The following is a 13,461-nucleotide window of genomic DNA, read 5'->3' on the forward strand; positions in this document are numbered from 1 at the left end:
TTTTCCACTTCGTTTTTTTCTGACCCTTACAGATATGCAGTATGATGTTGAATAGGTCCAATAAATGAAGAAAAAAAACGTAATGGTTTATGGCAGTATTTCACCCTGTAGGTCAATATAAATAAAGAAGAAATAAAGAATTACTGCTTTGGTAAAGGAACCATAAAGTGTGCTTGTTTTGACGTTAGAAGGAACGACATAGTAGACGTCTAGCTTAGCTGACTTATATTACGAGCTATTAATACCATGTTTTCCAATACTTCATTGTGATTCCTGTCGAAACCGTAGCATCTTAACTAGTCTAAAAATGCTTTCCGGAATTGTTTATAAAAAAATATATAAACGAAATGTTATTTTGTAATAGCCTTTTACATGTGACACACACATAAACATGTGGGCGCGCACACCTACGCATTGACATCTCGCCAAGGTGTCAGTACCTCTCCTTGGCAAACTGTCTATCCAGATTTTGCCTTATGACGCCTCATCTCGTCCACTTGCCTTGTCATTTCTCAATCGGGTCCTCCGTCTAGTCGAGTTATATTGATGACGCAGTCGGGGCGTATACGGTCGCCGTTTGCCATGCAGCCTCCTGTATTTAGACATATTAATAAGCGACAGTCTGGTTATAATCGCGACGCTAGCCTTGCCGCCTTTTTGAAGCTTTACGACGACCGTTCTCCTTTCTTTACCTCGCCTCCTGTTTCTTTCGCACTCGCCGCCGTTTTACCGTTATCCGATTCTCGCGCTCTGCTGCTTGGCCTTTGTGCGAATTGTGCTTGTATCCCTGCCCTTTCGTACGTTGCTAGATGCGCTAGGGCGTCCTAATACTGCTTTTTCCACGCACCTCGTTTCGTCTTCCAACACTCGTCGCTATGATTTTCGCTGAACATATGCTATTGTACGTGGTGCCTGAAACTTTCTGGTTGTATTTGTCTGCCTGTGTGCATATGTCTGTTTTTCTCTTTGGGGCCTCACCCGGCCCAGGGCTGCGAAAAGACGTGTCTCGAAATTTAAAGCGCATGCACATGTGCTCCTTATGCTGCTGTTAAGGAAGTTATACAGCAGCGCGATAGTGGATAGTATTATAATATTGCCACCATCAACAGTAGCAGGAAGGACAGTGGCGGCAGACGTGCGCTGGGCTGTTGTTAAGGTAAAAAAAACCCAAGATGAACGTAAATGGACGCTAGCATCACACGTGATGCCAGCCTACGTTAGGAACATGCATTTGCTGTCGTTGCGGTAATGGGCTTGCTTTTTTTCGCTTTTTGCCATTACTTGTAATAGGAACTATAATTTGATAAGATCATGTACCAGTATTCTTTGCCCCTGCACGCCCACATACACGTACGCCACATATACAGACACACGCACATACACATTTATATGTATATATATATATATATATGTATGTAGCTATACACATGTGGCGACCGGAAATGATCGCAGCCATGACATGTGGATGTGTATCTCAACACGGGGTTTCATTTTAACTTAGAGAAGTTAAAACGATTCTTTAGTTCTTGCTCAAACGACTAATTAGATGTCATTAGAAAAGTACAATTTAAGAAGAAGAAGAATGAACTGAAAGCCAGCTTGCATAATGTTAGTTGAGTGATAGATACTTGATGTACATACATTTCCTGTGATAGAAACATTTAAATATTTATTTAGTGCTATTTGAGCCATTCAGAGCTGTATCATTCTATAATTTTTGTTATTGTTATTCTTATTGGCGGGGATTTTTAACTTCAAATCTACTGTAATTAAAAGTACGAGTTAGCAGAAGCCTGTTTGCTTCTCTCCGATACAGGTCCGCCATATAACATTAGAAACCTTTTTCCACATTGGGAAAGTAAATAGTGCTACATCACCTCATTATATAGATCGTTTCTGCTAGCCAATAACAATAAAATTGTGTCTTACATAAATCCTTTGTAGAAGAACTAACAAAAAAACACCGCCTACGTTGTCATGCCCAACAAGTGTACTCCTATGGAATACAGGAGGTAACATTGCAATAAGTTAAGTCTGGCTGTACTCTGTTCCACGTAAAAGTGGGGAATATTTTGTTTCCGTTTATCCTTCTGCTACAACTGTTTCCATAGTCGTTCCTCGTTTTCTTCTAGGAAGCTTCGAAGTTTTCCGAGACTTGGTTTCTTAGGCTGCTTACGGACTTCCGCCTGCGCATCATTTTGGCAACGTCTTTTCGTCCTTTTACAACCCCGCAACGTTCCATATAGCTAGCCCTAGTCACTTTGCAAGCCTCTCGCTGAAAAAAGCTCGGGCTAAAAAGAAGCTCGGTTGGTGCGCGCAGATGTGAAACCAGCAAATCCTCAAGTCTCTCGTCGCATACGGAAGCACAATCAACTTTTCACTGCTCCCTCAATTTAGTCGACATCCAGCACGAAGGTATAGCTATACGAAACTGCAGCAGGGGCTGGTTCGGAGGCACAAGCCACCGCTTGGTCGTCAGAGCGAAAAAAATTGTGGACGATGGGTGGACGACTGCACGTATGAGCGACGACGTAAAGACAGACTGTGTTGGGTAACGAACGCAGTGAAAGAGGAACGATGTAGTATGAAGGCGTGCAACTATGCTAAGGCGTTGCGGGACATTTACCTCTAGCTGGTCTCCCACTTGGTACCCCCGCGTGCGATGCTGCTTCATCCGCTCAGTCTTTTCGATTCTTACCTTCCTTACTTTCGGCTCTTTGGGAGAGTGTACGAACCGCTTAAGGAAGGCAACTTTTTCATTTGTGTTAAAAGTCGGACGACTCTCAGCAGCTGATCAGTCGCTAGCAAGCTGAAGGACTAACTGTTGTGAAAGCTAAAGGATGTGGACACTTATCACACAGATACACACAGAAGGACAGACACTTGTATACAGAAGGACGCACGTATTGCTAGACAAGAAGACGGACCCTGATAGAAATAACCGCTAAGCAAACCACAGTGGTGGGATTTGCAAAACGATTTAGACCGTCTGCCCACAAGTTTTTGTCGACTCTGCTCCTTCCGCAACGTCATGCATGCATGAAAAAAGCACCCCAATATGTTTTTATGTGGGTACCGGGAGCCATCTTCGTGATGGCGCATGTCTCCATAGCAAAAACTTTTGCGGAGGGAAAGAAAACCAGCGTTCTAAAGGATTCGTTCTCACCTTGGTTTCATACTTTTATCCCATGAAGGTCTTCTTTACTTCTGTACAGCACTTTGTTTATGTTTTATACGCCTTTTTGCGTGCGTGACGCCCAACATCTTCAAATACTCTACCTTGCTAACACTTGTACGCTTGAGGGGTTTTAAATGTAACGTGTGATTTACGAAATTGTATTATACCTGTTGTTAGTTTTCAAAGCACCAAATCGATTGTACGATGAAATATGCAGTTTTCTGACACGTTGAAGATCAAGTCTTGAGACAGTCTTAATACTGTGAACACTAGTGTGGTGCTAAGCCCCGTATTAGGGCGAGATTCCGGCGAGGGCATTTATTTGCCTGAAGGAATATATTTTAACGAGAACTCGCCCGCCTCTGACAAATCCGTTATAATTACAGCATAAACGTTTCGAGCAGAAGTTTATTTTTTCTAAATAATTATACATCGACTACACAGATCACTTTCGCAAAAACAAACGTCACCTATCACCGTATACAGCCTCGTATATAGTCGTTTTCGATGTAGTGCTCCGAAAAAATGTTTGGGTTATTACATGGAGAACTATATGTAAACTAGCAAATCAGAGGTAGAATTGGCTTTAGTGTAGACAAAAAAAAATGAGGTAAAGGCATGGTCACTGTTTTATGCTAGAAAACTATCGTCGTCATCTTGTACATTTAGCCGTTATGTAGAGTTGATGCGCGTCCCCTGTCATTGGCGTCGTCTGCTGCAACTCATCAGCTTCGACAAGATATAACGAACAGCATAACTAGATGTTCGCGTCAATGTCTTTGACCAGCGTTGTAGCAGCGGCTATTGACGCCGTCGCCATTTCAACTAACAGTGCATATCCAAGTGAATCTCATTTTCTCCCGTCAGTTAAGGGTGCCAATATGCTGATTCGTTCTTTGTAAAAGCTGAGTACGCACCATAAGTCGCCACCAGCAACGCAGAGGGCCATTGCGTTATGATGCGCGTAGTAAATTACAATCCGGAAGCACAGCAACCGCTCGCGTTTCACCTAGTGTTATTCTAAAATAATGGTATGGGAAAGAGCAATGGAAAGATTAACTGCGTAACAGAAGTGGGCTAAGAGTCCAACGAGCTACTCTGTGTCCATCGGATGACCAGCAGGCTCGTCCGGATGGCGTCCCATTTGCGCGATGTCCTTAACCTCGACAATAGTGGGCGGCATCAACAGGAGACGCTCAACAGGCGCCAGCCAGAAAAGGGAAAATCACCCGCTGGAAGCGCATAGGATGGTGAACGAGCGTGAATAAAAGAAACCAAGGTTCAGGGAGGGCGTGGAAAATTTCCTTCTTCGTTGTAAGCCTTTGTTGCCTTGCCCTTCCGTTCCTCGCTTTCATCCTCGCATTTCTCTAAAGTCTTCATCTTGGCCTTCCTGTTCGCTTATTAATGCCGCGGTTGAATACATCTGTGGGCGTCTGTTTTTATGAAACAGCCGAACAGGCTCTAACTCTACCCACCGTTGCATACGTAGTGAGAGACCGTTTTTTTCTCTGTAGCACATAGAAGCCTTGATGTAGCTTAACGCTGTTACTGCGCTATTGTAAGGACCACGTGCTGAGAAAAACGTGCGACTCCCACTTCTTGCGCGGTCTCTGACATTATAATGCTGTTACTGCCGCTGCTACTGCCGTGGCTAAATTTGATGCGAGCCGCTATCATCAGTGGTTTCGTGAAAGCGGTTGGTAGGGCGGGGCAGAGTGGATTGTTGATCGTCGACATGTTGTTGCTGCAGTGACTTCGTTGAAGATATATAGAACGAGTAAGCCAAAGCGAACGTGAGTTCAGCGGGTGGATAGTGGGTGCAGGGCCCCATATCGCTAAACTCTGTTCGACAAGTTAGGCGAGCAGGCGGGCGGGCGGAAGATAGTGGCAGTAGCACAACGCCCATCTTTCTTTCGTTTTCTTTTTCCTCTGCTTTTTCTCCGTTCTCCTGAAGAGAAAGACTTGAATCGCAGATGGAGCCAGCTGCTGCCCCACCAGCGCTTGCCGTTGCTTCGGACCTTGCCGCAAAAATTGCGCAGAGCACGCCCAGGTGCACCAGCCGCTTCCCTATTTGATCCATCGCTGTTGTTGTTGCCGCCAGAACTAAACAACGCCAAACGGCGACTGGTCGGAAGAACGGAACAGTGCGGGCGTTCGGCTTGCGAATGCAACGTTGTGTGAGGAAGATCTTGTTCGCTCGTTTTGCTTCATACAGCCCTTGTTTTTCAGTCTCTCCTGAATCTAAGCGTTCATACGGTGCAGCAGGACGCGTGGCCTGCTGCAAAGAGAGCGTAGAATTTACCACTGATATTGGATATGGAGGAAAGCAGTCTGAAAAGAGGTGCAAGCCAAATCAAATCGATCACAACAATCAACTGATCGCCTACCTATTCGTAGTGGAAAGTTGAATTTAAAGGAAAAACGCCAATGAGAACGAGATCGCCGATGTAAAATGAAGTTAAAAACACTACGGGTTCACGCCAATAAATTTAACAAGAGTCTAATAGCAACAAACAGTATTAGTAATTTTGTCATTAACAATATTCCTCGTATTACCGTTTCTAAAACTATCTTTAACTCTACTTTCCCTCAGACTTGAATCGTATGCGCCGTCGCTTTGCTTGAATGCCTTTTTAATGCATTGGCTATCATGGTATAGGATTTTGGATTATGCCGTGTTGCAAGACTTGCTAAAGCCAAATCTAACGTATATACGCGATCGTTTGATTATGGAAAAACGAAGTGACCGATTGTGGCTAAAATAGCATCACGTTTTTCAGTTAAAACTTATGGCACTTCCGAATTTCCTTCTAGCAGACCCTATCTTCGACAATGGTACTTGCTAACAAAGTGAGTGAGAAAAATCGCCAAAAGCTCGAATAGTTCTCGCAGTAGCGTTAGTGATGGTGAGTAACTAAATATTCAACCGTGTTCTACTGGCCTGGTTATCATTATCTACTTACACCGTCATAAATATATGTGTGAGTGTATGTGCATATATATGCCGCCTGCTTTTCTGTTATACTAGTTTGCCTGGACCGCACTAGCCGCATTCACTTTTTTCTTTACTTAAGCATAGCTTTTGCTCCTTGCTGTCGTCCGGCCAACTAGGCCCATCCTGGCTTGTCCAGGCGGCAGCCACGTCCTTTATTCTAGAAAATGGGCACGCAAAAAGTTTAGCGGCATCCATCCAGCAGGCCAAGCAGGAAGGCACGCAGCTACATAGCTGTCCCGATGCGTCGCAGTCTCTTCCGTCGACCGACCGACCAACCGATCGATCGATCGACCGACCGACCGACCGGACTGGCAAACAGCCAGTTTTCTAGGCGGTTTACGGCAGCACTATACCGCTTAGTATAGTAGTTCATAGTGAGTGACACGATGATGATGTACGGATACGAGAGGCCGAAACGAACTGGGGAAAAGAAGTGAGAAAGTAAGCGCGGTAACGACAGCAGTCGCACCAAGATTATTTTTTCGTTGTGAGCTCGAAAGTAAAAAATGGAAAGTGGGTGAAAAAGCTAGGGCAGCAAAGGTTCTCCTCGAACTTGGCCCAGCACCGCTTTTCGTCCGGGTATCGTTTGAAGGAACCATGACGACAAGCGAGGCCTTTGCTGGTACACTTCGTGCTCTTTGCGCCTATGTGTTCCGCCATCTTTTATTCTTGTTTATCCGTCATCGTTGTTCGCGGATAATCATATCGGCAAGAGCAGTAGACCTGTAGCTATGCAAGACCAACCCACATCACCTGCCCCTGCGTCTTTTAACCGTAAGCCTCGGTTAATTTTTACGGGCAGTGGTTATGAGCCCCATAAGGACGCCGGGGATGCGGCGACGGCGGCCGTTGGCGTGAGCCACGCTTATATAAGTTGAAGCTATGCATTGCTCATGGTTACCATGCTCTACAGCGATCTAATGGAAGACTTTCGAGGACATGGGCGCACCTTGGCTGTGCAATGAGACTTAGGGTGACGCCACACGAGGAATGGGTGTCAAGGCATCATCCCGGTTTATTTTTTTGCTAAATCCTATCATCATTACTACCACTAGGAAAATCGCATCATGGTCATGACTGGGTTCGTCCGTCTAGTTGTTACTCATCGAACCTTAGACAGCTGATATTGGCAAAAATCAGAGTTAGTTTTGTGAGTTGCGTGGAATCGCTGGCTGCCTGTCTATCCGAACAGAACATGGAACGGGGGACGAGCGAATGAACAAGTATGGCCGCCGTTTGTCTTGTACGGACAGTTCCAGCCCAGCTCAGCGTTGCCACCGTCTGCAGCGATCCGTGAAATGTCTACTTGTCTGTAGCGTAGACTGCACAAGCAGCGGTAGCTTGGCAGCAGGTTGTGCCCTCGCTTCTCGTACTGTAGGGACGGGGGGCGAGAGAAGGTACTGGCTGCGTGGAAAAAAAATTTGCCTATATCTAACTCGATAGATCATAGTGCAGCAGAAAGAGCAGAGAAGCGCCATATCTGCCATAGGCACCGACGAACCGAACCACTATCTCGATCGTCGACACTCCATATGCTCTTGGCCCGCACTCTCTATGCACCCGCTGGCAGTTTATTAGAACGAAGATTATGAGCAGACTCGTCGTTTGCGCGAAACGAGATACACTGGAGACATGTATGGTATGCACTCTGCTTATGAAACAGCGAAAATATACCACGGAAAGAAAATGCTGTTTGGACGCTGACATATTGGTACCTCGATAAACTCAGTTATTAATCTGAGGGAGCAAAGTTACGGACCTTATAATTAGCATAGTATTTTCTTTTACTCAAGTAGACGAATCAGAAATTGCTTTTAAATTCACTGTCTCTATTATTACTTAACTTCACCTAAGTACGCACTTTAAGATGTGATTATATATTTATTATGTTCATATATACATAACACGTAATTTTTTTGTGAAATTTTGATTATTAATTCTAGTAAGTTTCTAAGTAAGAGCATAGTTACGGCAATTTTGTTCCATAGAATAATGGCGTGAAGCCTCCTTTTAATATTGCTAGGTCATTTTTACTACCTTGATGAGATCTCCTTTTATCAGCAGATCCTCAGGGTAGTAATAGATAAATTGCCTTGCGATATAAGACTCATTAAACACTGTGGTTTCTGCCCAAGGAAATCTACCCAAGGACCGAACGGATGTCGAAGGCCATCTTTTGCTTACCATAGTTCTGCCAATTCTGAGTGCACGTAATTTTCGAAGTTTTCATTTTTATCAAGAAGGGAATCATTTTTGAGGGACGCAATTTGAAGCAAATTTGCAATCCATAATTTCTACGTAATTTTATAATTATATAATGTTTATATGTATACACAATTGGTTAACGGGCTGCAAATTTTGGACACCAGGTACTATAAGGCTTATGATTTTTCATATTTACAAATTTCTTCAAATGCATAGTTTTTTTTTTTTTATAGGTTGAAAGATTCAAAGCTATTTTTCGTGCCTATTTGAATTTGCCGCTGTAAATTCCAAATCACCTATGGAAGCGAAATTTAAATAAATGCGCGATAAAATTATAGTTAAGCGTTTACATGATTGGTATGCAAGATGTGGTTTGCTGATGGCGCGTATTTCAAATGCCAAATTGCCCTGAGGCTAACTGCTTGGAACGGCATGTATTAGATAAGTAATAGCTATTTTTGTTTACCCTTTTCCTTTTGTGCTTTTTTTTTATAGCCAGATTTTCTAGACTGTCGGAAAGCTCTTTCTTTTTTCGCTCTGCAAAGCTACCGTTTCCGTTCTGATTTCATTGTTAGCTCGAATTTCAAAATGGGTCCGTCAAACGGAACATAAAATGAAAAAACAGCATTTTCATTCATCATTCGTCAAGGTCGAAACAACCCGGGATAAATATGGCGTGTACGATGAGGTCTTTACAGCTGAGGGGCATATTCAAAAATAGCTTGATGATGGCATTTTTCATTTAAATTTGTTCAGGACAAACCACTATAAAGTAGTCGCGAAGGCGCATTACTGTGACGCAGGTTTACGTTGTTTAGTTATAGTATTTTCTATAGTATAGCTATAGTAGAAAAAATACCTTGAGTGTGCCTCGAACGGTGTTTTTTTTTTGTTACCCTTTTCTATTTCTAATTTGAGCGTGAAGCATAAAGAGCCTGAACTGGGTAGCCTGGCGAAAGAAATTATAGCCAATAAAAGAAATCATCTACCAATGAGTTTAATGTCATATGTATGAGCTCACCTGACATTATTGTCCTTTGGGAAAGCTCAGCCTAGTGATCGTTAGGCAAACAGGATTAGGACGAGGAAAATGGAAAAATGCCTGACGTCGCTGTTTCACGTGTGGCAACGTAAAATTACTCGTTGAAGCTATGCATTGCTCATGGTTACCATACTCTACAGCGGTCTAATGGAAGACTTTCGAGGACATTGGGGAATTTAAGCTCCTTGGCAAAAATTTACCTGTTGCATCTTTTTTCTTAAAAAAGCAAAACTTATGTTAACTTAAAATACCCATTTACATGTCGAAATTATGCATTTCAATGTCGCTTACTCATAGACAACAGCGAGTGTTTAACATTTAGCTAGGTTGACCTAGAGCTAAGGAAAAACTCTAAAGCACTTTGTCTTTTTTTAGTATACTGTACATCGTATAACAGAATCAAGCTGAAAACAGTACGCCGTTTGGTAGAAGAACACTGACTTTTAAATTTGGCATGCACACAAAGATTGAATTACGCTCTACTAAGAAGATTCGCTGTGCAATGTAATGCTCCGTGTGGTCATGGCTGGGCATGAATATTCTCATATGGGTAAACATATAGCACGCTTCGTTGCCCTTCGGCGGCTAGAACTGCAGTCATCGTGTACACATCTGCCTAGTCACAATGACATTGGATAATTGATAGATCTCCTCGAATACCATCTATCAACTTCTGTTAAATTAGTAAATTCAGTCTCTTTTAACCGCACGTCGTGGCAAAACTTCAAGGTCTTATACCCGTGCCAGCTCAGAGTCGACGGGAGACTTGTCGCGGAAGTGCTCTTGAAATTAGAGTAATTCATTGTTTTAACCCAGCTTTTACCAGGAAGGGACGAGCTAACGTAGGAACAGAAGCTTTATAACGGACGCAATCTCAGTTTACGCAACATCCTGAATCAAGTTTGGTACTTCTCAGACAGCAAATCTATCAACTTTCTAAGAACCCTTGGAACTATTAGCGCTAGGCTTTTTCACTGAGAAGCTTGATCTTTGTTTGCGATACACAGTAATGGTTGATAGTAGGCAGCAGATGTACGGATAAGGCATCTGAAAAAAAAAATACCTATCAGCCGCCATTTTCGCTGTCAGGGCGTACACATAACCTGACCTTAGGTGGTTTTTTAGGCGATTTTTCCTCGTTTACATCTACGATGTGGAGAAAGTAGCGACGAGCTTTTCACTGTATTGTCAGACCACATTGTTATCTTACATGCGGTCTGTACACACCCATAGCAAGGTTTTTTAACCTTGTAATAATAATAACCAATTGCTAACTATTTTCACGTGTCTTCCCTGTGCTCATCGACACGAACTAGATTGTTAATTTTAAGTCAGAAAATTTCCGATCTATTTTTTCAAAATGAGCAGCCTTTATCAGAGATAATCGGTGAATACCATTATAATCCTCAGGGTTTCGATCATTGGACGTCTGTACACTTATTTTGGCTTTACTTAGGGCAGATCTACAACAAGCCCTCGATCTATAACAATCGCCTTTGTGGCATAACTGGTCGGTGTCCCTCTGCTCGTATTTGCTGAATGAAAACTTTTCAGGTATTTCGCTTCCTGAAGGGGGGTATTCGAAACCATAACAACTAGCTAACGATGTGCGGGCCGATGATTTTTATTGAGACGCACACAGTTTTGTGTGTGTATATAAATATATCTGCCCTTGGTTGTTCTCGCGGATCCTCCCGACCCGGGACGCTGCAAATGCAATCGCTCGGTGTCCTCATGGCAGTCTAGCGCTCTTATTTTTGCAGTGCCCCAGGGCTCCTTTGAGGGGCCTGGCAGGCTTTCTAGGCCATGCTACTCGGCTCGACACTTTTGCCAAGAGACTAAAGTGCGTAGTCGTCCGACCACAAGCCAATGCCAGAGCCACATCATACAGACTATATGAGCTTATTACATCCTTGCGCATTAATGCGCAGCAAGACAGTATACAAACGCCTATATTTGTGCGCTTGTGTGCGTTATTTCTCTCTATCTATGCGAAGAATGTAGTAACTTCTTTGTTCTCATTTTCGCACGATACATTTTGTTTGTCTCTGCAGCGCCTTCGGCCTTCGATCATCTCAAGGACAATGGGTCGATGGCGAGATATCTAAAGCCTAAAGATCCGTATAGTGTTCTGGAAGTAATCTAACGGTACGAAAAATCCGTGAAGAAAGCATGATACCGCAAGATACCTACTTCTAAGATACCTACCCTTCTACTGATACCTGAAAGGAGTCCGCTACTTGTTACTATGGTCAATATATGGATAATTCATATTTGCAAAAAATACTTGTCTAGATGCCTCTAGATTTGTGATTTTTACTAATTATACAGAACTTTAAATGCAAGCAGTGATTCGTTTGAACAAAAACTTATGGACTGCTGCAACGCGAAGCGACGTCCGTGTGAGTTGGACTTCTAACCCGTTTTCCGATATTTAGATGATACTGCTTGCAGACATGGATATGTTATGTTGAAACCACGGTTTCAAAACGATGTGTTAACCTGTGTAATTTATTTAGCACTTAGCTATCAGCAATAAAGGCAGATGTATTCACACAGAAAAAGTTCACTGTAGAGGAGTGGTTCCAGACCATTGAGGAAAGATGGTCTCCATGGCCATCCTGGTAGCCCCATCAACCCCAAGTGGTTTCCACGCGTCTGCAGATGGCCTATGCAAGATTTACTTGATATTTGTCTCGAATTAGTTTGTGCGCTCGTGACTATGATCTGTAGTGACCGGTGTAATTAATTAAGACATTTTCATACAGACCGTTCTATAGATAATTGTACATTCCTCAAAGCTTGTCGTATAAAGTCACCGAAAAACGTTTAAAATTTCAATTTTCAAAAGAAAATCAATAATCCAAACAGCTTATAATCATGCAATTCGAATACACTAATGATACATTTAATGGCATTTGGCATATTATAAGTCGTGGCGGTCCCTATAATTAAGGCATCGTAAATCAGTCATTGTAACAGGTGTAGTCAATCTGGATAAGCCTATTGTTATAGCTGATAAATTTCTACCGTGTAGTTAGGTAACCTCAGGCGACACTGTTGATACCTTTTGAATATTTCCTTCGATGACAAAAAAAAAAAAATGACAAAAAACTTAGTTAAGTAGAGGATAAAAATTCGACAAAATGAATCACGGAATTTAACGAAAGCCTATTCTTTACTCCATTTCGCTCGAACAGAAAGTGTCCTTTCTTGAGAAGGATCTCAGCGGAATGCGACGGGTATCGCCAGAACATGTTAGCATCGCCATTGTACGGAGCCAGCAAGAAGATGTCGGTCTGTAACAATGCCGGTTACTAGCCTACGCCCAGACAAGGCCAGGGATTGTCACAGATGTGTCTAAGAGGCGCCTGCGTCAGGAGGCAGTGCTGACAGAAATATGCGCTACAGGCGGACGAGGCCCAGCCGACACCTCATAGTCGTCCATTGTGCTCACGCGGCGAAGCCAATCAATCCAGCGAGATGATGTTTTGGCCTTGCACGTCTCAGTTGGACCACAGCCTGAGGCATCGCTCATAGGGAACACGAATAAGACCACAGCTGTGTGGCATAAAAAGATGTTGGCGAAAAGCAGAAGCTCGCTATCCAGCTGACTCAATAAACTTCGTTATATTCCCGTATACCTTACTTGCTCTCCTGTTATTCCCAGAGGTACATATGTGAAAAATCTGGGGGGGGGGGGGACATTACATGTTTGTGCACTTCCATCATGTTAAGGTATCAGTAGTACGTATGCTGTAGTATTGTTACAGGGATAAGAAGTACAACGCCAGTGTTAGGCACTTTCTATGAATAAAGTGATAAAGTTTAGAAAATGGAAGAATTACATTTGTATGTATATACGTACATAATTTGTTATTTTAATAAAGTAGTGGCCTTTTGGGATTAAATTAGGACGAAGTGTGAAAAAATTCATTTCTATGATGCCAGTTTGCGAATTTATAATATATTTGGGAGCAAATGACAATTGATGCAGGGAGCTAGCGCTGTTTTTATAAGAAAGAAAAAACCAAAGTTTTG

General features: G+C 42.9%; 1 long non-coding RNA gene across 1 annotated transcript; it reads left to right on the plus strand.

Annotated features, from left to right (window-relative positions):
* The first annotated feature begins 810 nt into the window (after positions 1-810).
* Positions 811-13,061, plus strand: LOC111266731 (uncharacterized). The gene is made up of 2 exons (XR_002684246.2): positions 811-1,156; positions 12,621-13,061. It is a non-coding gene; the product is annotated as an uncharacterized LOC111266731 (long non-coding RNA).
* The last annotated feature ends 400 nt before the right edge of the window (positions 13,062-13,461 follow it).

This window comes from Varroa jacobsoni, unplaced genomic scaffold (genome assembly GCF_002532875.2).
Source record: "Varroa jacobsoni isolate VJ856 unplaced genomic scaffold, vjacob_1.0 scaffold_1111, whole genome shotgun sequence".
Lineage (NCBI taxonomy): Eukaryota > Metazoa > Arthropoda > Arachnida > Mesostigmata > Varroidae > Varroa > Varroa jacobsoni.